Source organism: Haematobia irritans, chromosome 1 (genome assembly GCF_050003625.1).
Source record: "Haematobia irritans isolate KBUSLIRL chromosome 1, ASM5000362v1, whole genome shotgun sequence".
In the NCBI taxonomy this organism is placed as follows: Eukaryota; Metazoa; Arthropoda; class Insecta; order Diptera; family Muscidae; genus Haematobia; species Haematobia irritans.
In genome coordinates, this window is record NC_134397.1 from 96,576,989 (window position 1) to 96,601,549 (window position 24,561).

The following is a 24,561-nucleotide window of genomic DNA, read 5'->3' on the forward strand; positions in this document are numbered from 1 at the left end:
CGAGAAGAAAAACAAAAACAAAATGGCTGATAGACGCTGAAACATGTAACTTGCTACTTGTAACTCGACATCATTATTTTATTAATGAAAAAATTATGTTAAATGTGATGTGATAGTCGTTTAATGTTATATTAGTAAGAATTTATAAATGTTTAATCAAATTAGTAAACATCTAAACAATCGTATTTTACTTGACCACAATGATTCATTTACAACTATCTTAAAATTCACCACCAGCCAATGCACAATTTCACTAGCCAATGCACAATTTTTGGTTTTAGTCCCCACTTTTTTCCTATTTTTTTTATTTTTTATTTTCTATAGTCTATAGATTACAATATCCTTACAGACTAAAATATAAACGTTGTGGATACATATTTACAAATTCTAGATTTATTGATAACATAATTCATTCATTCAAATATAGTATAATTTTACGCTTTAAAGAGCATCTATTTTCAGAAAGATCAATAAGGTGGTAGTACTTGTTGAAATCATAAAAGAGAAGACGAAGAGAGTCATGGTTAGCATAGTCTCTCTGAAAGTATGGAATAGCCAATAACGTAAAGTTTCTTATTGGTCTTAATGGAATATTAAAATACATACGACTTAAAATGAATTCCGAGATAATCGTACCCTTTAAAATGTTCATGATAAAGGTTACATTTAACATTTTCTTCGACTGCTTAATGTAGGTAGTTTAACGATGGCAAGCCTATCTTTATATGAGGGGAGATTGTGATAAGTCCAGCCATTGCTTCGCAGACAAAAGAGAAGAAACTGCTTCTGAACTGCTTCTATTTTATTCGAGTTGCCTTTGCACGAGTACAAAGCTATCGTGGCTTTTCTCGCCCTCTCTTCAATATTAAGCCTAAAATTCAGCTTCCTGTCCAAAATAACGCCAAGGTATTTTGCACACTCACCAAAGGGAATTTCAATACCTCCTAAGGATATCGGCTTAAAAAACGATTGTTTTTAATTTTGTCAAATATTAAAAATTCCCTTTCAACAGAAGAGTTAAAAAAAGATAACGAAAATAATGCTATTGGATATTTGTTTGTATTTAGGATCTTCTTGTTGACTTCCCGCATCTTTTTTCTCATAACTCATGCTAGAATTGTTCCGAATTTGCTTGAGAAGTGCTCCACTTTATAAGGTCTGAAATAATTTTTTACCCCCAAAAATCCCCCAAATAAATTTTACCCCTAAAAATCCCTCTAAACGTGAAAAAACCCCTAAATTTCGGGGGAAAACCCCTAACCTGGCAACACTGATGAACGTAAACGTTCCTATTGTTGTTGTAGCTACTGGTGGGAACAGATCTTTTGCCATCAGTCGAGCTATCAACTGTTATACAGCTGGCTGATATTCCTGTCTTAAATATCCAGTCGCAGAAATCGTGCATGTTTGGAGTTTTGATTGATCAGCTGTAGCTTTTGACATCCCCATTGCATTTGATAAGAAGCAGGCAGTTTTTGTAGTAAGTCAGATAACAACGTAGAATTATTAATTTTGCTCACCATATCGGAGGCTTCAATTGTGGCAATCAAACTCTTCACATTAATTGCAAAAGTGGTAAATGATTATTTAAATATTGTTTTCGTCAACAGATGGAGTCGATCTAATACGCGATTTAATTAAATGTAAAATCTTTTCAGGTTGTCCGTATAACAATTTGAGGACAGATACGACCCACGAAACATTCGATGGTTGTATAAGCAGATGTTGGACATTTTTTAAATCGTCTCCAGCCAATGCTTTCTGTAAACGAAGAAGATTTTCAGCATCGTTGAAACCACACATTTTAGTTGACCATTGAAAAATTGAATAAAATAGAGGCCACTCTTCAGGAAGGCCAGAGAAAGAAGGCAATTCTTTTGGCAACGAATTCCTCGCCTGGAGCTGACTTGAATTGGGTCCATAGCTGCTGAAGTCTGAATTAAGAATTGGAGACGAATGAAAGATCCTGTTTTGAGTGTTGTCGCTAGAGGTATTTGTAATGCGATTTTGTTGACTGGATATCGATGAGTGTGCAGTAGCTACGTTTCTGTATATATTGGGGTCGTTATTTGATGGGTGAACTGATGTTGATGCTAGCGGAGGTAACCATGTACTTGTGCACTGCATTCGATTTAGTTGTGATTCTATGTTGTTTTTAGCGACACTGTGAGATGTAGAATCATAAGTTTGTTCATCTGACTGCGGTACTGAAGCTGATCCTGAATGTGTTTCATTATAGGGAGTGGGATCAGAACGAGAAGTTTGGTAATTGTTATTAGAAGCAGTAGTTGGAATCATTGTAGGTGTTAAATTAAAGCGAACTGTTTTATCATGGAAGAAGCTTGCGCCATAGTAGTTTCATTGGGGTCAGAAAATCTGGTGTCCACTATTGGTTCCTGATCTGGATCAGGGTGTACAAGATCATCATTCTTCATGTTCCTGAAGAAGTTTATATTTTCGCGAAATATAGTTCATAGAAACAGCTCGTTCTTCTTCTAGACGCTGTAACTCTAATTGGACACGCCGCACATTTCTGAATTAATTCTTGACCCTTCGAAGGTGAATTGGACATTTTGTACTTACTTTGAGACAGGGAGTGAGACGCTGTAAGAAATTCGGTCGATGGGTTTAATTATTGCAAGCCGCAAAAAGAATTTTAAGAATGTTGAAAGACGATTCAGCCACGCTAATGGTTCCACTGGATTTTGAATGAAAAGCGATGGAGTGCAATTTTGGTTTATTTATTATCCAACGCCTTAAATTAAAATTTCTACAAAGACAACATTTATGAAATTGTTCAACACTACAAACAATTAAAACAATTATGTTTAATTTTTGGCATGGGACCATTGGATGATTACTCTTCTAGAAGTTTACAGGATAAATTTTCCCGGCAGAAAGAATTTCCACGTCAGCCAAAGTTCAGATACGAAATTTAACAAAAAGGTTAGCCACGAAAATGGCGCAAACCTAGACGCTATACAATGACAATTACTCCGCAAACTATTTGACAAATAAGACATTCAACTGAACATATCTAGATATTATATTTAAATTCGGCAGGCTTTGCCAGTGGTTGCAACAATAGTTATTTCGCTTAAAATTGTGAAAGGTATATTGGTGAATAATTTCCCAATTTCCAAATGGAATAAAGTGATAGTTTCTCAGATATTTTTCCAGACATGGTGCCTCCATCGAGAAGAAAAACAAAAACAAAATGGCTGATAGACGCTGAAACATGTAACTTGCTACTTGTAACTCGACATCATTATTTTATTAATGAAAAAATTATGTTAAATGTGATGTGATAGTCGTTTAATGTTATATTAGTAAGAATTTATAAATGTTTAATCAAATTAGTAAACATCTAAACAATCGTATTTTACTTGACCACAATGATTCATTTACAACTATCTTAAAATTCACCACCAGCCAATGCACAATTTCACTAGCCAATGCACAATTTTTGGTTTTAGTCCCCACTTTTTTCCTATTTTTTTTATTTTTTATTTTCTATAGTCTATAGATTACAATATCCTTACAGACTAAAATATAAACGTTGTGGATACATATTTACAAATTCTAGATTTATTGATAACATAATTCATTCATTCAAATATAGTATAATTTTACGCTTTAAAGAGCATCTATTTTCAGAAAGATCAATAAGGTGGTAGTACTTGTTGAAATCATAAAAGAGAAGACGAAGAGAGTCATGGTTAGCATAGTCTCTCTGAAAGTATGGAATAGCCAATAACGTAAAGTTTCTTATTGGTCTTAATGGAATATTAAAATACATACGACTTAAAATGAATTCCGAGATAATCGTACCCTTTAAAATGTTCATGATAAAGGTTACATTTAACATTTTTCTTCGACTGCTTAATGTAGGTAGTTTAACGATGGCAAGCCTATCTTTATATGAGGGGAGATTGTGATAAGTCCAGCCATTGCTTCGCAGACAAAAGAGAAGAAACTGCTTCTGAACTGCTTCTATTTTATTCGAGTTGCCTTTGCACGAGTACAAAGCTATCGTGGCTTTTCTCGCCCTCTCTTCAATATTAAGCCTAAAATTCAGCTTCCTGTCCAAAATAACGCCAAGGTATTTTGCACACTCACCAAAGGGAATTTCAATACCTCCTAAGGATATCGGCTTAACCGTGGGAGTTTTGCGTTCTTTGCAGTACATGACTAGTTCTGTCTTTGCAGGATTTACCCCAAGACCATTTTCTTTCGCCCATTTCTCAGTCATCCGGAGGGCTCTCTGTATAATATCTCTGATTGTGGATGGGAATTTTCCCTTAACTGCTAGAGCCACATCATCTGCGTATGCCACCACTTTTATCCTTTCTTTTTCTAGGGAAACCAAAAGGTTGTTTATAGCAACATTCCAAGGAAGAGGTGATAGAACTCCTCACATACCTTTGTATGTTTGCTTGTCCTAGTGTGGCTGAAATACGTCTCTTTGTTAGAAGTTCGTCTAACAGTCTAAGTATACCTGGATCAACATTCAGAGTTGTCAGTCCATTTAAAATCGAGCTCGGATGGATGGATAGCTATCATCCTCTCCAGAGTCTTAAGTAGGAATGAGGATAAGCTGATTGGTCGGAAATCCTTCGCACTCGAGTGAGAGGCTTTTCCCACTTTAGGTATGAAAACGACTTTTGTATCCCTCCATTTTCCTGGGATATATGCTAAGTTGATACATCCTATATATATCGCCGATAACCAGGGGATGATTCTGTCAGTCACTGCTTGTAACTCCGCCGGAGTAATTCCATCAGGTCCGGGGCACTTGAATGGTCCAAAGCTATTTAACGCCCATTTTATTCTAGATTCCGATACAATTCCCTCGATAGGAAACGACCGCTGAGCCCCCGTGGCACGCCAGAACATGGTTCGAACGTCTGATTTCCAGGAAAATGTGTGGACGTTGTCCAATTGCCCTCCGATGTTTTAATGAAACCTGGAGCGGAGTTAGTGATGCTAGTACCTTCCGTAGTCTGGAAGCCTCAGACGTATTTTCAATATGCTGCAGTAATCATTCCAAGAGTTATGCTGAGCCTTTCTCAGTTCTCGCTTGTATTCTTTCAGATTTTTCTTGTAAGCGTCCCAATCCTCAGGAGCTCTGATGGACTTTGCTTTGTTAGAGAGATTCCTGCAGGATTTCCTCATATTACTTAACTCCATAGACCACCATGGTGGTCTATTTTTTCCCTTGGCTTCCCTCTAGGGCATGTAGCTTTCAGTGAGATGTTGAAGGCCTTAGTAATCCTCTCCACTGCGTATTCGATATCTTGCACAGTGCTCATATTTGTCCATGGTATTTCCGGTATCATCATATTGAACGATTCCCTATACCTATTCCAATCAGCTTTCCTAACATTTGGCGGAAATATGGTCTTGGTGGTATGAACATCTAATTTGAAACTGATGTAGCGATGATCTGAGAAGCTATGTTCACTTAAAACCGCCGCTTCAATCGAGTCATCAAGAATGCCCTCTTCAGAGATATCGGTGACTCTCGCAATAACCATAGGTTCAACTTTGGTGAGTTCTGAGGCAGTAGAAGCCTTCTTACGCATACGGTATCTATCCATGTCTTGGTATCCCCCTCGACTTCGCAAGAGGATCCGCTTACTTCTGATTCAGACAGAGGCTTGTACATTTCTGAATCCTTTATCTGATCGTTTTTATATACCTTCATTTGGAATAATGAAAGCCATAACATACACGGCCCTGGGACTTTTCTAGATGTGGCAAAGACTGAGTGTTCAATATAAACACTGCATGCCGTCTTGGTCCATCCACTTCATCCAAACGGCCAACCTTCCAATCAGCTGTTGGAAGATCTGGATTGCATTGTTTCAGTCTATTTAAAATAGATTCAGGGTCAGGAGGGTTTGCAGGTATCCACGCATGTGCTCTTGGTCTAGCCGGTATGTCTTTCTTCTCGACTAACTCTAGAGCAGCTCCTTCACAAACTTCACCAATTAGTATCAAAGCAGCCTTAAAACATTCTATAGACCTCTGGTCCTCAAATGCGACAGCTTAAATCGTCCTTGATACCAACCAGCCTCTTGGTGTCGAGGATCTGGGCCGGGAAACTTTTCCAGCACCTATGAGTAGACGCCAGACAAAGCATTCTCAATTTTCCCGTATTTTTGCTTTGGAACCATACCGTCCAATGCTTAATGATAGCCATCACAAGGCTGTCTTTAGCAACTGAGGCAAACGATCTTTGATCCCTTTTGGAGGATGGCAGCTCATCCGGTGATCCTTCCCTTTTTCCAGCTTCAAGAATTCCTTGAGCCCTCTTTAAGGAATCGCTTTGTTTAGCCGACAACGTGCTTGGGTCGACTGATCCTAATTTCTTTAAGATAAACAAAGCACTTCTGCGTTCATTGAATCTCTTTCGTTAGGGATTACCTCCTTTTGATGTCGTTACCTTAGAAAAGGTTCGACTTGTCAAAGTGTCGCCAGCTGTCGACCCGTCTACAGGTCGACTAATTGGGCCTAACTCTTGGTCATTGCCCAAATTTATAACTCCAGTCGATACCCGTCCACTGGGCCCTAAAGTTAGGTGAAGTTAGCAACACAGTGGATGAATTTGAATTTCGTTGCATGGTGACCATCGCACCACACTTGAAATTCGTAGTAGGTACTTATTAGTAGGTAACTCAATTTTGGGCCCTTTTATGCTAACTCCTTATGGAGAACATTTGGGAAATTTCCTTTTACAAATTGAGTCATCTTTTCTCCCACTGTACATCATCTTTTCATATAACTACAAGTCCCTTAATCTTATTTTTATTTCGTTTTGTTACACAGTAATGCAACAACACGAAATTTATTTTTAGAAAGCTAATTTGTTTGAATTCACCTAAGTGGTGAACAATCGAACAATGTTTTTTGTTTCTACAGTCAACAACAACAACATGTGACTACTTACAGAAACTGGTTTCAAGGAGACAACAACAATTCTAACGCGTACATTAGTAGTGTTTTTCCTAGTTTTACGACGGGCTCTTCGTTGCTTATTATATTTCATGTTAGCCTGATACCGAAACAGATTCATTCGCCCGAATCGAAACATCTACAGTCCAGGCGTGTATAGATTTGTATCTGGTGTTTTCTTTTCAATGACTCTATTAATCATGTTCCTTAATCTAAATCTGTCCATAAAGCTCGATTAATAATTGTAAAAATAAATAAATAAATTTTATGATTTTTAATGCATTTAACGCTTGTCTGAAACTTTTGACCCCAAATATTTACAAAAATTCGAAATTTTTTAGAATGGATTTAGATTTTTTTTCGACAAAATTCGAATAATTTGTACCATTTCATTAATTCTTACTCTGTTTTAATCTATTTGAAGAAAAAACGTTTAAAATTAACCATTAAAACTATTGTTACGAATTTGATATTTCTAGATTTAAGTTTATTTAAATTAGTTTCCGTTAATTTAAATTTCAAATTGTAACGATAAAATTACGTCATAACTTGTTAGAGTCATTTCTTTATTTTCTAGTACTTTCCTAAACATCTTTTGTGTTCTTAGTTTTCCAATCGTTCATTGTAAAACACCTTTTGTTTTACTGTTATAATTATCGGTAATATGACCATCATCCCTTATGCCTGCACGACATCTACCAGATGGTAGAATGCACTAGCCAAGATGAGAATAAGCCTAAAAGTATGTGTGTCATATCACCTGTACAATAACGCCCCATAGAAAGTTCTAGACAATGAACATAAGTCGATATATATGTGCGATGTCGCCCGTGCGACATCTACCAGGCAGTAGATTAATCTAGAAGATTGTAGGCCAATTAGCGAGAATATTCGAAATCGTCATATGTCGGTGTATAAGCCCCTAGCGGAGAGAGCAGTCAAGTCAGTCGTAAGCTAAGGTTTATACAGTACACATCGTAGAGCAAATAAGTGAAACCAATCAGTTAAACAAATAAATTGTAGATTGTCGTTATTTGAAAAGAACTGTATTTTAATTATCGAGTAATTAAATACGCCTCAATATAAAACGTAACAGTATGAAAAAAGCGAGTTATAAAATTTGAACTAAAAGAATTTAATTTGTAGTTAAAATAAAGAACATATTTGGGATGACATTTTTGAAAGAAATTTTATAGTTGTGCATTTAGAAGAACTTACAATTTTTTGCTGGTATTTATCTTAAATCTAAAGGTTCAATATTTCAGTTAATTTAAATCAAAAAATGTTCTTCTTTACTTTAACCTTACTTGAAAGACTTACGGCTTTAACGGAGGGACGCAAATTTACAAAATCTCTGTTCTAAAATTTTATTTTAAATTACCGTAGCGTCAAACACTACTCGTAAATCGGACAAAAACCTAATGTGTTAATATAGCACGAGTTCCCAAAAAACTGTCCACTTTTGGGAGGTGTCCGGTGTTCAGAGTGTACAACATTTTTTGGCGCTGTAGATTGTTATTACTTCAAATATTTAAAGAATCGCAAAAATTTCGCGATCCCGAAAAAAATCCCGGGATTCTATATTTTCTATTCTATATTTTGAAATCCCGAATACCGAGAATTATAAAAATTGTGACGGCGCTTGTCAAACGAGTTTTGAATATCGTATACGACTCTATTCGATGTGGTGAAGATTCTCAGAAGTTCCGTTAAATTCAAAAAATGTTGGCGGGCGGTATTATATTCGAGTTCAGGGTCGCCATTTTGGTCCGATCGGACCAAAATTGGTCCAAAAAATTATTAATTTTTAAATTTGGTCCGATGGTCGGACCACATGGAATTTGGTTGATTTTAGTCTATTTTCGTAAAATCTGTAATTTTTCAAAATTTTCTATAGACATAAAATTCGAACAAAATTTTCTGTAGAAATTAAATTTTGACAAACATTTCTATAGAAACAAAATTTTAACAAAGTTTTGTACAGAAATAAAATTTTGACAAAATTTTCTATTTAAATAAAATTTTTACAACATTTTCTATAGAAATAAATTTTTTCATTCGTTTTGTTTTGTTTTTGTTGGTTTTTGTTCTTTAATCATTGTTGTTGTTGTTTTTTTATTTCAGCTTAAAACCATACATTGACTAAACTACAAGTGTAGCTTAACCAACAGAGGAAAAGAATGTTTGTCAAATTTATTTGGGCAAAGCCCTATAGACTGCAAGATGATTCTTTTCCTCTGTTGGTTAAGCTACACTTGTAGTTTAGTCAATGTATGGTTTTAAGCTGAAATCAAAAAAACGACAACAATGATGAAATACAATTTTGACAAATTTTTTTTTATAAAAAAGTAGTAAAATTTTGGAAAAAGTGTTAACTTTTAAATGATAATAATTTAATTTGGAAAATGGTCCGCTGCTACGAATTTTGGTCCAATTTTGGAAAAATATTGGTGCAAAATAAAAATTCATTGTGGCAACGCTGTTCGAGTTTCACTTTATTTTAGAGATTACTGTTTTACATAATTTTACGCAGTTGATTCTTACAGCCCTTTCCACTCAATTTTTGTCAAGATTCAGCAGGAATATGTTAGTTTTTATTTATATTTTTAATTATTTTAATTATGTAACTGCGGTAATAAAGTGATTTTAAACTCGAAAACCCCATATAGTACCGGCCTTTATACATATTTTTTTTTGGATATCTATTGTCGTAGATGTATAAAAATGTGCAATTTCGAGTAGAAGCGCTATCAATTCGAAAAATTTTTGCGAAGACTATGGTAACACTGTAAATTTAAAAATGTCTAATAGTCCAATATTCAGGGATGCCATATTTAAATGGTATCGATAGCAATCGATACTGGAGTTATCGAACGACATATCGATATCAAGAAATGTATAGTAGAAACAAGTATTTCATCGGTATTGTTCATTGTGTTGTTGTCGTTTGTAAATTAAAAAATCGAACGTCTTCGTCGTGAGTGCAATTATTTATCATATAAATCATAATTGTGAAAAATAATTTGTGGTCAGCACAAGATTGGTGAAAACTTCAACAAATCGTTGCAACACAACAAATCAGAGTAAGTCCACGGAAACGAGTGTCGTCCGCTGTATGACATGGGAATCACATGAAAAAAATGCGACTCATCTCCATATCTGGTTTTGTTATCGCCGTGTATTTATCTGCAATTTAATATTTCGTTCGAAGTTTTAGCGGAAGTAAGTTCCGTGATATCTTGCTTGCGTAAAAACCTATGAGTGTGTGTGTGCTTTGGTTTCCTGATATCAAACCTTGATCGATTTTTTCCAATCTGCAATTCCTACGTTTTCTAAATGCATTTGTATTGGAATTTATGGGCATTTGAACTTAGACAACCTTTGCTGTTCTCCGGATGGGCAGTTTGGGAACACCCATGTTACTCGGCTGTGTGTTATTCCAACCAATTTATTCAATTTGTATTGTTCGGGTGTTATGGAGAAGAAAATACTATATTGTGTGCAATCAGTGTTTTTATACCCTCAAATACAACCTCGTAGACATCTGCTTTTAGTTTGCTGGTCTTTTAAAGGTCTTCGTAATTTTTGCGAAAGAAAAAAACCAAAGAAAAAGCAACAACAAATTAGTGCCGGCATGTGTTTGTCATCACTAAAGCCGTGTGGAACACAATGGAATTGAAACTAATTCCTGCAGTCAATGTATATCGTTCTGGCGAATTAACCAATAACACTTTGTTTTTCCGCTATTACCTACTCACGTTATTATTACTCGTTTAAGAAAAAGCAAAATATTGTTAAATTGGCCTTTTCGTTAGAGATTCTGTGTATATCCTAATGTGTTGGACGTCATTTATAAAATCAGCTGATTTACGAAAATTTGCCCAGATAATAGAGTCGGCTGCATTTTACCGGCGTTATCTCGTCATATGTTTGCTCGGCAGCTAACTAACGAATGGGCATATAGAAGCACAGTGTTCCAAATCACCAAATTTGCTTTTTCAAAAATAATAGAATGGATTTAACATGAGCGTCCATGTCATCGTGTCTGGCATGTTATTAAATTTCACACCTGTGTGTCTAATCAATGGATTCCAAAGTGGCGACATCACTGTGAAGGTCAAACCTAATTTGAAATAAAAAGGAAGCGTGCAAATATTAAAGGACAAAATCATGGCGAAATTGGCTTAAACCTACTTTAGTACAAGTCAATTTTCAAGGCTCAATATCTCGAAAACTGCACACTTCCGTCAATTTTTTACTTAATATTTTCTCTTTACTTTTTTTTTACAAAAACCGCAAAAATTTAATTCATTTCATGAAAAATAGCTGCCAGAATTAACAAAAAGCCCCCGAAAATACCGTTTTTCAGGTGTAGATATCTCGATTACTAGGCTTTTCCGTAACATTTTTTACCTCACTTTCTATTTAAAATGCCTTCTATCCCCAATATGTTGTTTTCTTAGCAACTTTTGATAAAATGCGTGCAAAGGGTGAATTCAATAAAAATGTTTGTTTTGAAAAGAAATATTAAAGGAAAATAATCATGGAGATCTGGCTACAAGCTGAAGTACCAAGCGTATATCCTAAAAATGGATGAAATCACAATAAAATGTTACAACAGCAACAACAATCATGGAGAAGTTCCTGTTTTCGTTTTGAAAACGCCATAAAGGCTTGTATTAATTTCGGCTGCCTCTTGTTTGCCTTAGGTGTTACTTGTATTTTCTCTTGTGCATCTGAGTACACTATCCCCACTTGTTTACATCCACTATTATTGATATGTGGCCTTTGCCCCCTAAATAAGTAAAAAATTAATTGGAACAAGCCAATGCCGAAATATGCTTATCTGGTACGGAAAATATGTCCAAGCTACGTGAAAAACCACCACCACCGTGGTGCAATGGTTTGCATGTCCGCCTTGCATACACAAGGTCGTGGGTTCGATTTCTGCTACGACCGAACACTAAAAAGTTTTTCAGCGGTGGATTATCCCACCGCAGTAATGCTAGTGACATTTCTGAGGGTTTCAAAGCTTCTCTAAGTGGTTTCACTGCTATGTGGAACGCCGTTCGGACTCGGCTATAAAAAGGAGGTCCCTTGTCATTGAGCTTAACATGGAATCGGACAGCACTCAGTGATAAGAGAGAAGTTCACCACTGTGGACTGAATGGACTGAATAGTCTAAGTGAGCCTGATACATCGGGCTGCCACCTAACCTAACTACGTTAAAAACGGACCAATACGAACCATCTTCAGCACATTTTTCCGATACTAGATGTTAAAAAAAAATTTTGTGTGGGCTCAAACACGCAGAAATCAACGATGATCGGCTGAAAAGCAGAACACTTTTAAATCCCTTGTCTAGGATACATAGCCAGAACTGATAGTTCGTGGCAAACCTACACCGACGATTTCCATCATTGGATATGCATCTTTTTTTCTCGGTACAAAGTGATATTTTAATGAATGAGTTTACCTTCCGTTTATATTGTAAAAACTAATTTCTTAACCATTCTATGCAAATGAATTGGAGGTGGAAATTAATTATGTAAGATTTTCTCAAATAGTTGAGAAATTATCCATATAAGTTTTTTCGATTGTCGTAGTGGATCCACTTTTCATCACCAGTAACAATGCGAAGCAACCATGCTTTCCTTTGTTGAAACAAGAATTTACATTTTAGGAAATACTACTTTGTTATAGAGAACAAATTAATATTTAAATTGTCATCGGATGGAATAAATAGGAAATTTAACTTATATACTCTATAAGGTACAAATGATTCCAAAAAAGGAATCGATATGTTTTATAATTATTTAAAGTTATGTTTTCAAAATTGACATAAAATCTTTATAATGAATTCAATATGATACTGGGCTTTAGTAGGACAACATACCCCACACACTCTTTGATATTAAATATTTGCATTTAGGTGAGCATAACTTTTATATTACATATTGTTTTTCGTAGGTACCAGTTGGAAAATGTCGCCAAAGTATTTTCATACGACGGCAATGTTCAGCCTTAATTGCAGTTTTATTATACTGTATAAGGCATTTGAACATTTTCTTACTTAGTTTCGCATCAATTACATTCGGTTATATTGCTATTACTGTAAGAATTTAGTTGACCTCTGCCGGAATACTAAGCACTTAGTGGGTGTTCGCGGTACCGTAAGTGTGTGAAATAAAGCAATATGTGCACGAATTGCTACATGTAAAAATTTCTGACACAAAATACTATATATAGCTATGAACACAGGTGTGCGTAAGGATGGGCATTTTAAAATATCTGATGTCTACATCTTAAGTTGAAATTTAAAATTATATCTTAAAATTTACCAATTTAAAGTGTGAGAACTTTTCTATATTAACATGAACCTCTCATAAGTGGATATCTTCCAAATGTGAACAAAATGTTGGCGTCTTTGAGTGACCACTTATGGGAGGTTGGGAGGTCGATTAGTCAATTTGTAGCTGATTTTATTAAAAAATCTAGCTTAGACTTTTACATCCCTATCAGATAACACACCATATAATATCTCATGTGGCCTCTCAACATTGTGTTCTATAAAGAAATCGAAATTGAGATACTAAGAGAACAAAACGAAATGAAAAGTACCAAAGCTTACATCTTTATTTGTCTTGAACGAAATCGCAAGAATTAATTTTCTTCTAACGAATACATCGATATGCTATTTAACTCCCAACCAATTTTAGTATGAACTTTCCATTAAAGAGAAAATGGGGGATAGACTATTCCGTTTTTATTGAAACTGTAATCTCGACAAACTTTGGAACACTCAGAAATTTCAACTTCATTACTGTGAGGAAAAAATTCACCACTAAAATTTTTTTGGTGTTTGGTCGAAACTGGGATTGAATCCACCACCCGGCGTGATTGCAAAGTTGTTATTTTATCAGATTTTTATAAACGTTTTTCTTATATGAAACCATTTTCTACCAAAGGAGCACCAAAAAGACATGTTGTTTCTAAAACATTTTTTTATGTTTTTTTTTCTTAAATGCGATATGCTTATATCCGTAGTATCTTATATTGCTCCATAAGTTGCTGTAATCAAAGATTATAAATTGTAGGAAGATAGGAAAATAGCTACTGAGGAGATCGAACCATTTACCAGATTAGTTTAATACTAGAACCAAACGCGTATACGACAAGTATTGACATAGCATTAAAATGCAAATAAAAAGAAATTAAGTGCACGAAATAAATTTCCATAAAGGGGAAAATGTATTTTTTTTTTGTTGCCTAAAATTTAACATTGTTCCATTAAGAAAATTAAATTTTTCATTTAAAAAATAAAAACGAAAAACTACTAAAAGATTACAAACATGTATTAAACTAATCTGGTAAATGCAACATTTGGTACGACGCAAGCCAATTTCTTATCTTTCTCAAATCTATAATCTTTGACTGTAATAACTTATATTGCTCCACCGTAGTGCATTGATACAAAGGGACGTGGATTCAATCCCAGTTTCGACCAAACACCAAAAAAATTTTCAGTGGTGGATTTTCCCCTCAGAGTAATGAAGTTGAAATTTCTGAGTGTTCCAAAGTTTGTCTCAGCGGTTTCACTGCAATGTGAAACGCTGTTCCGCGATAAAAATGAGATCCTGCTGCACTCATTGATAAGAGAGAAATTCACCATTGTACCATAAAAAAATGTTTTATAAACAACATGTCTTTTTGGTGTTCCTTTGGTAGAAAATGGTTTCATATAAGAAAAACGTTTATGAAAATCTGATAAAATAACAATTTTGCAATCACACTAGATGACAATGTAACTCCTATAAGAAAAATTTAATTGGTCAAAGCAAAACAAAAAATATTTGAAATTCTTCTAAGGAATTTCCGAACTACTTGCATGAGCAACAGAATAACTAACGAAAATAACTACGTAACTTGATTTTTAAAACTTATTTCATCATATTTATTCCATGGCAGAATAAAGTTATTAATTTTTCTGTTTTTTTCAAATAAAATTATTTGAAAATTACAAAACGAATTTTTCAAAGTCGAAGTTTTATAAAATAGATTCATACAAGAATTTTGTTATATCAATATGGATGCTTAAAAGAAACGTTTCCCTATAAACAATAATTCTCTATAAGAAAACAAGTAAGAACAGAGTTAAGTTCGGCCCGGCCGAAGCTTAAATATCCACCACCATGGAAATGCAGAGAAATTCTATTAACATTGAGTTTGTTATTATTGAAAAATTCTCGATTTTTTTATATATACTCATATATTTTTGCAAAATACTGTATTTTTATTATTTATATTAATATTGAAATTTATTTCATTTAACATTTTGCTGGTTGGGGTTCCATCTTTTATTTTTATTTTGAGTGAGGAGGGAGTTAAATCCCTTCGTTAGTAGTTGTCATTCAGTCAAGCTACTGGCTCCTTTTCTGCAGATGTTGACATCACAAAGAATGAAAAGTTCGGACGATCCTATTATATTGTCTTTTAAATCATCTATGGCTTGAGACATCGTAGACCGAACATTTGGTTCAGGGTAGATATGAATTTCTCCCCGATCAAGAATATATATACTATATATAGTCGGAAACTGATATTTCGAGGTGTTACAAACGGACCCCCAAAATTATTATACCCCCATCACTATCCTATGGTGGTGGGTTTAAAACCTCATATAAGGATTTTTTTGGAGTTTTCTGACTCGTATCTACTGTAAAGCAAAATTTATCCCTTACTAATCTCCAAAATGTAATCAAACGATTTTTTTTAATTTGGTACATTTTTGATAGAATATTTTAAAAATGTTGGTAGATTATTTTGAACGCGTGTGGCAACCGTATCTGTTATACTAATTAAACAATTCGAAATAGTTTCCCAAAAAGTTTGCTGGATAATTTTACACTACAGCACAATATGTTAAAGATTGGAAATATGTACTTATTAATGCAAAAGTTTGTTTTGCTTTCAAATTATCCAAAATTCAATATTATAATTTCATTGTACACAATTTATTCTGTGAAAGAGAACAACTCATATGAGAAGGTGTGCATCACAAAGAAATTGTTTTAAAATTTGACCCCATAAGCAACAAGAAATTAAAATTATAGTTATTTATTTTACCGATTGTGTAAATATAGTATTAGTATTATATATATTAGTGTTATATATATTAGTGTTCTTCCTCCGAGGACAAATCCTAAAAGTTAACACTTTTTCGAGGAGATAATTAAAGACATAATTAAAGACACGTCTTTCTTTGTACATATGTTTTTGCAAAAATTGTTTAGAAATTTTATCAAAATATTAAATAATACTAAATTTTTCTTCCCTTCTAGGAAATAATCTTATAAATTAACAGCACGTCGAATCGCAAGTAAAGGTAAGATTAAACCTTTTCACAATTTTATAATTGTCGCAAGTAAAATAACATAGTAAAACAAAACAAGTAGTAAAGTGGGAATTCGGTTGTACCTGGCGGTATTATACCCTTCTTCACACTTCATTCATTCTAGAAGTTTAAAATTATTTTTGCCAATGCGTTTTCCAGATCATTGGGCTAATAAGCAGCACATAATGCATAGGTTAATATGAAACCCCCTATGGGAATGAGGGTTTGAATCTTACAACCAATAATGAGGAATGGTTAAATCTGGAAAGTCTTTCCATTTGATTCAGGATGTTTTTTGTTTTTGGAAATAAAAAAAGAGTTATTTAACGTTCACCTCAATGTTAAAATACTGTAGAAGACAGAGTGGACATTATCAATTTGCACCAGGAAGTCTATAACATTATGGACTTCCTACTTTTTAGTTTTCAAAAAATGCAAATAAAATCATTTATTTTTTTTTATTTATTTATTATTTTTACAATTAAACAAAAAAAAGCTATAATAAACCTTGAAGCACTAGCTATCAGCTTATTATTTTTGAAAATTGTCTTGTCATCATTCGTTCGCTTGCATTTTCAATTAAAATATTCAGTATTGAAATTATTTCAATTAGCCGAAGAATCGACTGTGAATATGCAAGGGAAAATAAACAAAACGAAGGTAATAGCTGCAAATATGAAAAACTATTCATGAATCAAGGAAATGTAAACAAAAAATTAGCGAAATTTGTTTTAATTCGAAAATCACTCAAAAATGAAAAAAAAAACATAATTTTGGCCCTTTCCACAAAACATCGGTTTTAATACACGAATGAAAAAACATTAGACTTAAACGAATAGGGCTATGATTTATTCGACATTTTCCGACCAAGAAAAAGTATTAAAATAGAGGAGAGCATTAAAAATTTATGAAAATTTAAATCATAACGAAAGATATTAGCTGTTTGGGGCCTTAAAGTAGCCTATACCAGCTGAAGTCTCAATTTAACCAAATTTTACTTTTTCAAGGATTATTGATTTGTATTGTCTTCCAACATTTTCGAATAAATTTCTTTGTTATTGAATAATATGCCACGGCCTCACATTATATTATTTACTATCAAAGAACAATTTCACAAAAAAATATTCCAAAATTCATTGACAAATATAACGCAGCAATTGTGGGTGTAAATTGGTGGGATAAATTGATGACAATTCAGATTTTTTTCCTCAACAAGTTGCTGTTTAACATAATAGACATAATCGTGTAATGGCGTCAGTAAATGTGCTGGGTATACAGTATTGGACAATATTATAAATGCATCTACCATATGATTTGGAATCCACACAGAACAAAGTTATCTCTTTTACATTTTGTAATCCTTATGTAGACCTACATTTATAATACTCTTGCTGTCAATTTATAATACACTTGCCGTTCAAAGTGTTACTGACACTCCGTTAAAATTAACATAAGTTGCTTCAACTTTACTCCGTTAAAGTTAGCATAAAGAAGTTTTCTTTTTACGCCAGAGCAACCCCTTTCAAGTTTAAAGTTTAAATTTACAAGGAATCAGCGGCTAATCTCGAACCTAATACACACTTTAAAGTTGTAGATTTAGAGGCCATATGTGTACCATATGTCAGATTTTCCCCATCAAACTTTGTTTGGTCTGAAAGATAAACAATGTACATAAAAAGATAATGTAGATAAAAATATCATAATTTGGGTTTTTTTTTTATTAAAAAGTCAATTACACATATTTTAAGTAATTTTAATATCACTTTTTATGGATTTATTTTTTTTTCTTATGATGTATTTTCTTCTTAACCAAATTTATCTGACTTTTTGACCAGTGATTTAACATTTGTCGCTAATCTTTTTTATTTACGGATAAAAGAAAATTTTGTTTGTCTAAAATTTCGTTCCTGAGAAAAGAAACCTCTTATTTCAGTGTAGTGTAAAATGAACCCACCAGAAAGGAATGTTTTGTTTAATTTTTGACTAATTTTGTTAATTTTAGAAATTTTTAATTAAAACGTATTATACGCAAAAAAATCTTTCCTCCCAAACAAATTTTTAGACAAACGAAATTTTCTTTTATCCGTAAATAAAAAAAGATTAGCGACAATCGTTTCTCATTTTCTTTTCGCTGCAAGGAAGTTTATTTTGAAGAAAAGTATATAATTTTTGTGATAAACGTTTATTATTTTCCAAGATGTAAAAACAATTTCATGAAGACTAACTCAAAAAACAATCTTTTCTCGCTAATTGTATTTTCCCTCACTTCACGAGGTTTTTTAGTGCTTAGTACCTTTTTCTGTAATACAAACAATGTAGAAGAAATTATTCGATTTTATAAATTTTTAAAATTTTACCTTTCGCCTGGACGGAGAATCGAACCGCGGACCATGCAATTTGTAAGCCAAAACACTATTCACTGGGCTACGTAGCAATCATTGTCATAAGCAGACAATTATCGCTATAGCCACCAACGCACAAGCAAATCAAACAGTCTGTTATATTTATATAGCATAATTTTCGGCGCACACGAGCCGATTAAACAAATTTTACGTAACAGAAACATACATTTAGTTGGGCACCGTGGAGCAATGGTTGGTATGTCCGCCTTGCATGCCAAGGTTCGCCGGCTCGATCCCTGGTATTTTAACATATATTCCAGATATGTTCGAAAGATTCCGAAAAGGTGTTCAACATTACACAATACTACATATTCACCCTTATTCCTGAAGTCGCCCTCGCCTTCGCTTTTTGTCAGTCAGCACTAATTGGTATTCCGTTCGTCGATATATTCTGCTATCGAAGAAAATCGGGTTTCCTGGTGTCGCTTTTTGTCGCCAACATCGTCGCTTTTTGCCGCCTTTAAATTTACCAGCGACGAGTTTAGTGTTTAATTTTTGAAGAAGCTTTGAGTTCGATTAATAAAGAACAATTGAAAAATAAATGTAAAAAATGGAAATTGGTAAGAGGAAAAAGTGACAAATCTTCAACAATTACAAAAAAATGGGAAAAATCAGTATATATAGCAGTTATTGTCATCATTGAAATCACAGAAAAGAACACTGTACAATTAAAGTAAACGTGTTGATTTTCAATTCCATTTATTTTTAATAGAAACCCTTCAAGGCCAATGTATTTTATTTAGCACCAAACTTAGGTAACAATTGTGTGGAAATTTGAGTGATCCTTGGACACATAATGTCAACGTCGTTCCAATTGTATATGCCGGATGTTGTTATTGTCCTAATGTAGATATCTAAATCATTTTCCGAGTCAAATTTATAATTTATTTTGATTTTCCAAGTCAACATTGGATTACAAACAAACAGCACTTTAAACGCAAATAATTAAAATTCAGTTTTTCACATCAGCTGATTGTTTTCTTTCACGATGATCCTTGTGCCATTGATCTCAGCGTCGTCGTCATTTTTGTAGTTTTGGAAGCTTTAACTGTCCTTGAATATATATCCACATTTTTTCCGCGTCAAATTAAATATTTTTTCTTAATTTTCCGACTTAGAATTGCGTCAGATATAAAAATATTTTAAACCGAAAAAAAATAAAATTCTTTTTTTGCACATCAGCTGATTGTTTTCTAGTGATATCGGCCTTTTATTACCGAGTATTGTAATTGGTACAAAAAGTAATCGTCGTCGTCGCCGTCGCCACTTCGCACGAATACCAAATGAATGACGAGACGACTTAAAAGCGACAGACGACAAAAAGCGACGGCGAGAGCGACTTCAGGAATAAGGGTGATTAAATTTTTACTGTGAAACTGAAAATGTATCTTATTCATATAAACGAAATGGACTGTGTTGTTGATTTAAGAATATATTTTTTATTGAAAAATAAAAATTTTGTGATAAAAGTTTAAAATTTTCGAAGAAATTTAAAAAACTAAAAAAAAACGTTTTCGGTACACGTTTTCCAAATGTTTTTTGTTTTTCTTTGCGTGTACAAGCATCGCCCAGCAAAAAAAAATGGAAGTTCTTCTAAAGGCACAGCATTAAAAGCACTTCTAAAAATGTTCTCCCAAAGATGTTCTTTATTTTAACTACACCGGAGTTCTTTTGATTCAATTTTTTCAAAACTCGCTTTTCATATTTTTAATAAGAAATTTTAAATTATTTTGTTTCAAATAGGTTAAAAAGAGAGTAAGAATTAATAAAATGGTACAAATTATTTAAATTTTGGTGAAAAAAAATTCTAAATCAATTCTAAAAAAATTTCGAATTTTTTAAAATATTTTAGGTCAAACGTTTTAGACAAGCGTTAGAATGCATTAAAAATCATAAAAAATTATAAAAATTATTTATTTGGCAACATATCACACAATTTTATAATTCACATCCAAAACATTGAAGTCGGACCACACCTTAAAAAGTGATGCAAATTCAGTGCAACAGCTGTTGAAATGGTGGACATCCATGACAAGCCCATGTTAAATTCATCGCTTCTGCGCCAATTTTGCACCACTCCTAGATCCAAAAAGTACGTTTTCACTACTTTTTTGGCGACGCTGAGAAAAAATTGACAAAATCAAGATATTTTTTATTCAAAAAATTTTAGTGTGAAGAATAAATGTACTTGAAAATTGCAGATATGTCTTTAGCTTCATACGAATTTCAGATTTCAAGGGTGCATTTACAAATTTTAAGAAATTTCGAACTATTTTGCGGGAGATACGAATTAAGAAAATCTTTATGCTTCATTTTGTTACGTACGCAAAAAATTGTTAAAGTCAAGGAAACTTTCTCAAAGTCAAGGAAACTTTCTCATGTAATTATTTTTTGTACATTTTCGAAATACAGAGTGAGTGATTCAATGTTATTGTGCGATACTGTACGTGTAATTTATGCATTTGCACGTTCCCATTGATATTAATAAAAAATCTATTTTTAGTAACTCGTACTTCTGTCAATTCGACAGCGATTTAAAAATAAACCAGCCACTTAACTGTTCGCAAACTTTTATGTTGGTACCTACACACAATTGTTGTGCCATAGCAAAGGCAGTGTTTATTCCCTTATGAATTATATTTATTACCCTACCTAGGTTTCAAACAAAATAACATTTAAATACATATGCATTCTTTCATTCATCGCATATGTTGTACAATGAATAATAGAATAATTCAACATTTTTATTTTGTAGAAGGAATCAATGTATTTGGCATTGATGTTTAATGCATTTTATTATTGACCCTTTTTAATATTTTCAAAAGAACTGCAAGTCTTCTTTTCCTTAAGTTACATATTTAAAATCTGTTGTAATTTGAAAAATGTATTGTAATTTAAAAAATTTATGAAACGGTTTCGTTGACTCAATTTTAATGACAAATTTCGTTAATATTTCAAACTTTTTTACCTGAGTTCCTTCGAACTTTTTCATTCATGTTCTGAAAAGATTTTTTAAAATATTGTCTTCGTGTATATTTTGCACTTTTAGTTTTGGTGAAAATTGGACATAGCACCGTACCCCCTCAAGATTATTTTTTTTTTAATTTTTTGGCTAATTACATTTTACCACATTTTTTTTCAAACACATGATTTGATTAGGTCTCCCACTTTCTCTGCTGTAATACAAACAATGTAGAAGGAAATATTCGATTCTATATATACATTTTTTAATGTTACCTTTTGTTCGGATGGAGAATAACCCCCATATGCAAAAACGTTAAAGAAAACTTGAAGCCTACTTTTACCATATCAATTTCTTCGATAAACTGTCAATAAATTATTTTACATATGGGCATAAAACCATAGATCATCTCCTTTGTAATCACTTTCTAGTCCATGCAGCTTTTATAAATATAAAAAATAAAAATATCTCAGAAAAAAGCGTCGCCAAAAATGTAGTGAAAATGTTCTATTTAGATCCGGAAGTGGTGCAAATTTGGCGCAGAAGCGATTTAACATGGGCTAGTCATAGGGCGGATGTTCATCATTTCACCAGCCTTTGCATTGAATTTGTATCACTTCTTAAGATGTGATCCGAATTCTGTGTTTTGGATGTGAATTAAAAAAAGTGTGATATTTTGTCAAATAAATAATTTTTATGATTTTTAATGCATTCTAACGCTTGTCCTAAAAACGTTTGGCATATACACGCAGAGAAGAAACATGATTGTCACAATCATATTCGAAGAGCAAAATAATATGATAGCAGCTATTTTTACGGCGACGTTTTAACCTGCAACCATGTTGGCTCAGTGAACATGGTTCTAAGAAAAATACCATTGTCCTTGTCTAAAATGTTATTATATTGATAAAAAGAAATTTGTTTCCATTAAAAGACAATGGTCACGATCCAAAATGTTATGTTATTCGTCAAAAATGTTTTTCTTCTAGTTAAAAGAACATGGTCACAACCTAAAATGTTTTGATTTTTATGAAAAACTTTTTTCGTCGTCGAAAAAAGGACGCCATTTGAGAAAAGAAAACACAAAATCAACTTTATTTATTTGTTTTTATTTATTTATAAACTAATTCATTGTTTATTTGTATTTATAATGTCGTGCAAGCAAACATCACATATTTTTACACACTCTAGTTTGGTTCAATTTCAACAATAAGTAATCATTCCATATTTACTTCGTGCCCATCAAATGTACAAACGCAGACATCATGTGACTGCAAATAAAAATAAATTATACTATATATCAAAATGCAGCAGAACAAAAACCAGGTACATTCTTTTCAATTACACTTCCCTTTTTTGTATTCACATAAAACCACGTGCCATTTCTGAATAAATAAATTAACACAAAACACAATAATTCCGTATTCTACGTCCATTCCAAGAAACAATCAACACACGACTGACGCGCAAAATGAAAATCGTGTGTACCTGCTCAATGTTTTTATAAAATTCTTGTCGCTGCAAAAAAAAATTAAAAAAATAAATGGTCACGAAAACAATGTACATGGTCTTTATGGCCATGTAATGGTTGTAGACATGTCTATACGTAAACTATAAAAATACTTTTTTCTCTGCAAAAAAGTAAAAAAAAAATTGAATGGTCAGGTACATGATTTTCCTGACCATATAATGGTGTCAAATTCTATCATTTAAATAATAGAACATGTTTGCGGCATTTGAGAACCATTTAAATGCTTATTGCCAACATATATTTTTCTCCGCTCGAAAATTATTTTTACAAAGACAAAATACATGGTTTTCGCGACAATTACATACTCTAAATAAGCATTAAATGGATGCGGCAACCATGTCCAAACATCTTTTTTCTGTGCGTGTATATATAGATTTAGCATTTTTTTCGACAAAATTTGATTAATTTGTGTCATTTTATTAATTTTTACTCTGTTTTCATCCTATTTCAACAAGAAAAGTTTATATTACCCATTAAAATTATGGAAAAAACGAAGTATAAAAAATTTAATTAAAAGAACTTCCTGAGTTGTTCTAATAAAGAACATCTTTGGGAGGACATTTTTGGAAGTGCTTTTAAAGTCGTGTCTTTAAGAGAACTTCCAATGTTTTTTTTTTTTTTTTGCTGGGATATAATATGTAAAATGGTAAATAAAGAACATCTACAAACCATATATTTTCCAAAAAAAAACAGTTGAAAAACAAGTAAGTAAAGTAGAAAGTCGGGCGGGGCCGACTATATCATACCCTAAACCACCATTACAGAATTAGTAATCATAAGCATTTGTGGGGTAACATATAGGTCTGGGAGATAAACCGCAGTTGCATATTTAAGAAAATTAAGGGGTACATGTCTATGGGTGCTTTGTGTCAATCTGACTATAGCTGATAGTCAATGTTGCCACGGAAAATGTTCGGTTTACCCTACAAGGACAAAACAAGCTCCCTACTTTCCCATACATTCTCAAACAATTTTCCCTACTATATTTTTTTTCGTTAAATTTAAAAAAATTTACAAAACAAAAATGGTTCTAAGTACTTTATTATCTTAAAACATGAATATGCAACGTATATAACTTAGAATATAAATTTGTATTACCACCACGGTTGCCACAGTTGGTAGAATTCTACCCAAATTAGTAATCTTTTTGTTAAATCTCTATAGAAGTAAAATTTTGGAAAAAGTTTCTATAAACAAATTTTTGTGAGAAATTTTTCTATAGAAATAAAATGTTGACAATAAATTCTATAGAAATAAAATTTTGAGAAAAAATTCCACAGTAATAAAATTTTGAGAAAATTTTTTATAGAAATAA

The 24,561-nt window shown here is 32.9% G+C and overlaps 2 protein-coding genes across 3 annotated transcripts in view; both read left to right on the forward strand.

Annotated features, from left to right (window-relative positions):
- The first annotated feature begins 9,899 nt into the window (after positions 1-9,899).
- LOC142221454 (E3 ubiquitin-protein ligase RNF181 homolog) overlaps positions 9,900-24,561 on the forward strand; it is a 112,294-nt gene continuing 97,632 nt past the window's right edge. The window contains exons 1-2 of one of the 2 annotated variants that reach the window (XM_075291209.1): positions 9,944-10,040; positions 16,299-16,342. The gene's annotated coding sequence lies outside the window, so the exon portion shown is untranslated. Of the gene's footprint in view, positions 10,041-16,298; positions 16,343-24,561 lie in introns of both variants that reach the window. The other variant, XM_075291211.1, reaches the window with a different exon arrangement.
- fray (oxidative stress responsive kinase frayed) overlaps positions 9,900-24,561 on the forward strand; it is a 74,785-nt gene continuing 60,123 nt past the window's right edge. The window contains exons 1-2 of the transcript XR_012718040.1: positions 9,900-10,040; positions 16,299-16,342. The gene's annotated coding sequence lies outside the window, so the exon portion shown is untranslated. The remainder of the gene's footprint in view (positions 10,041-16,298; positions 16,343-24,561) is intronic.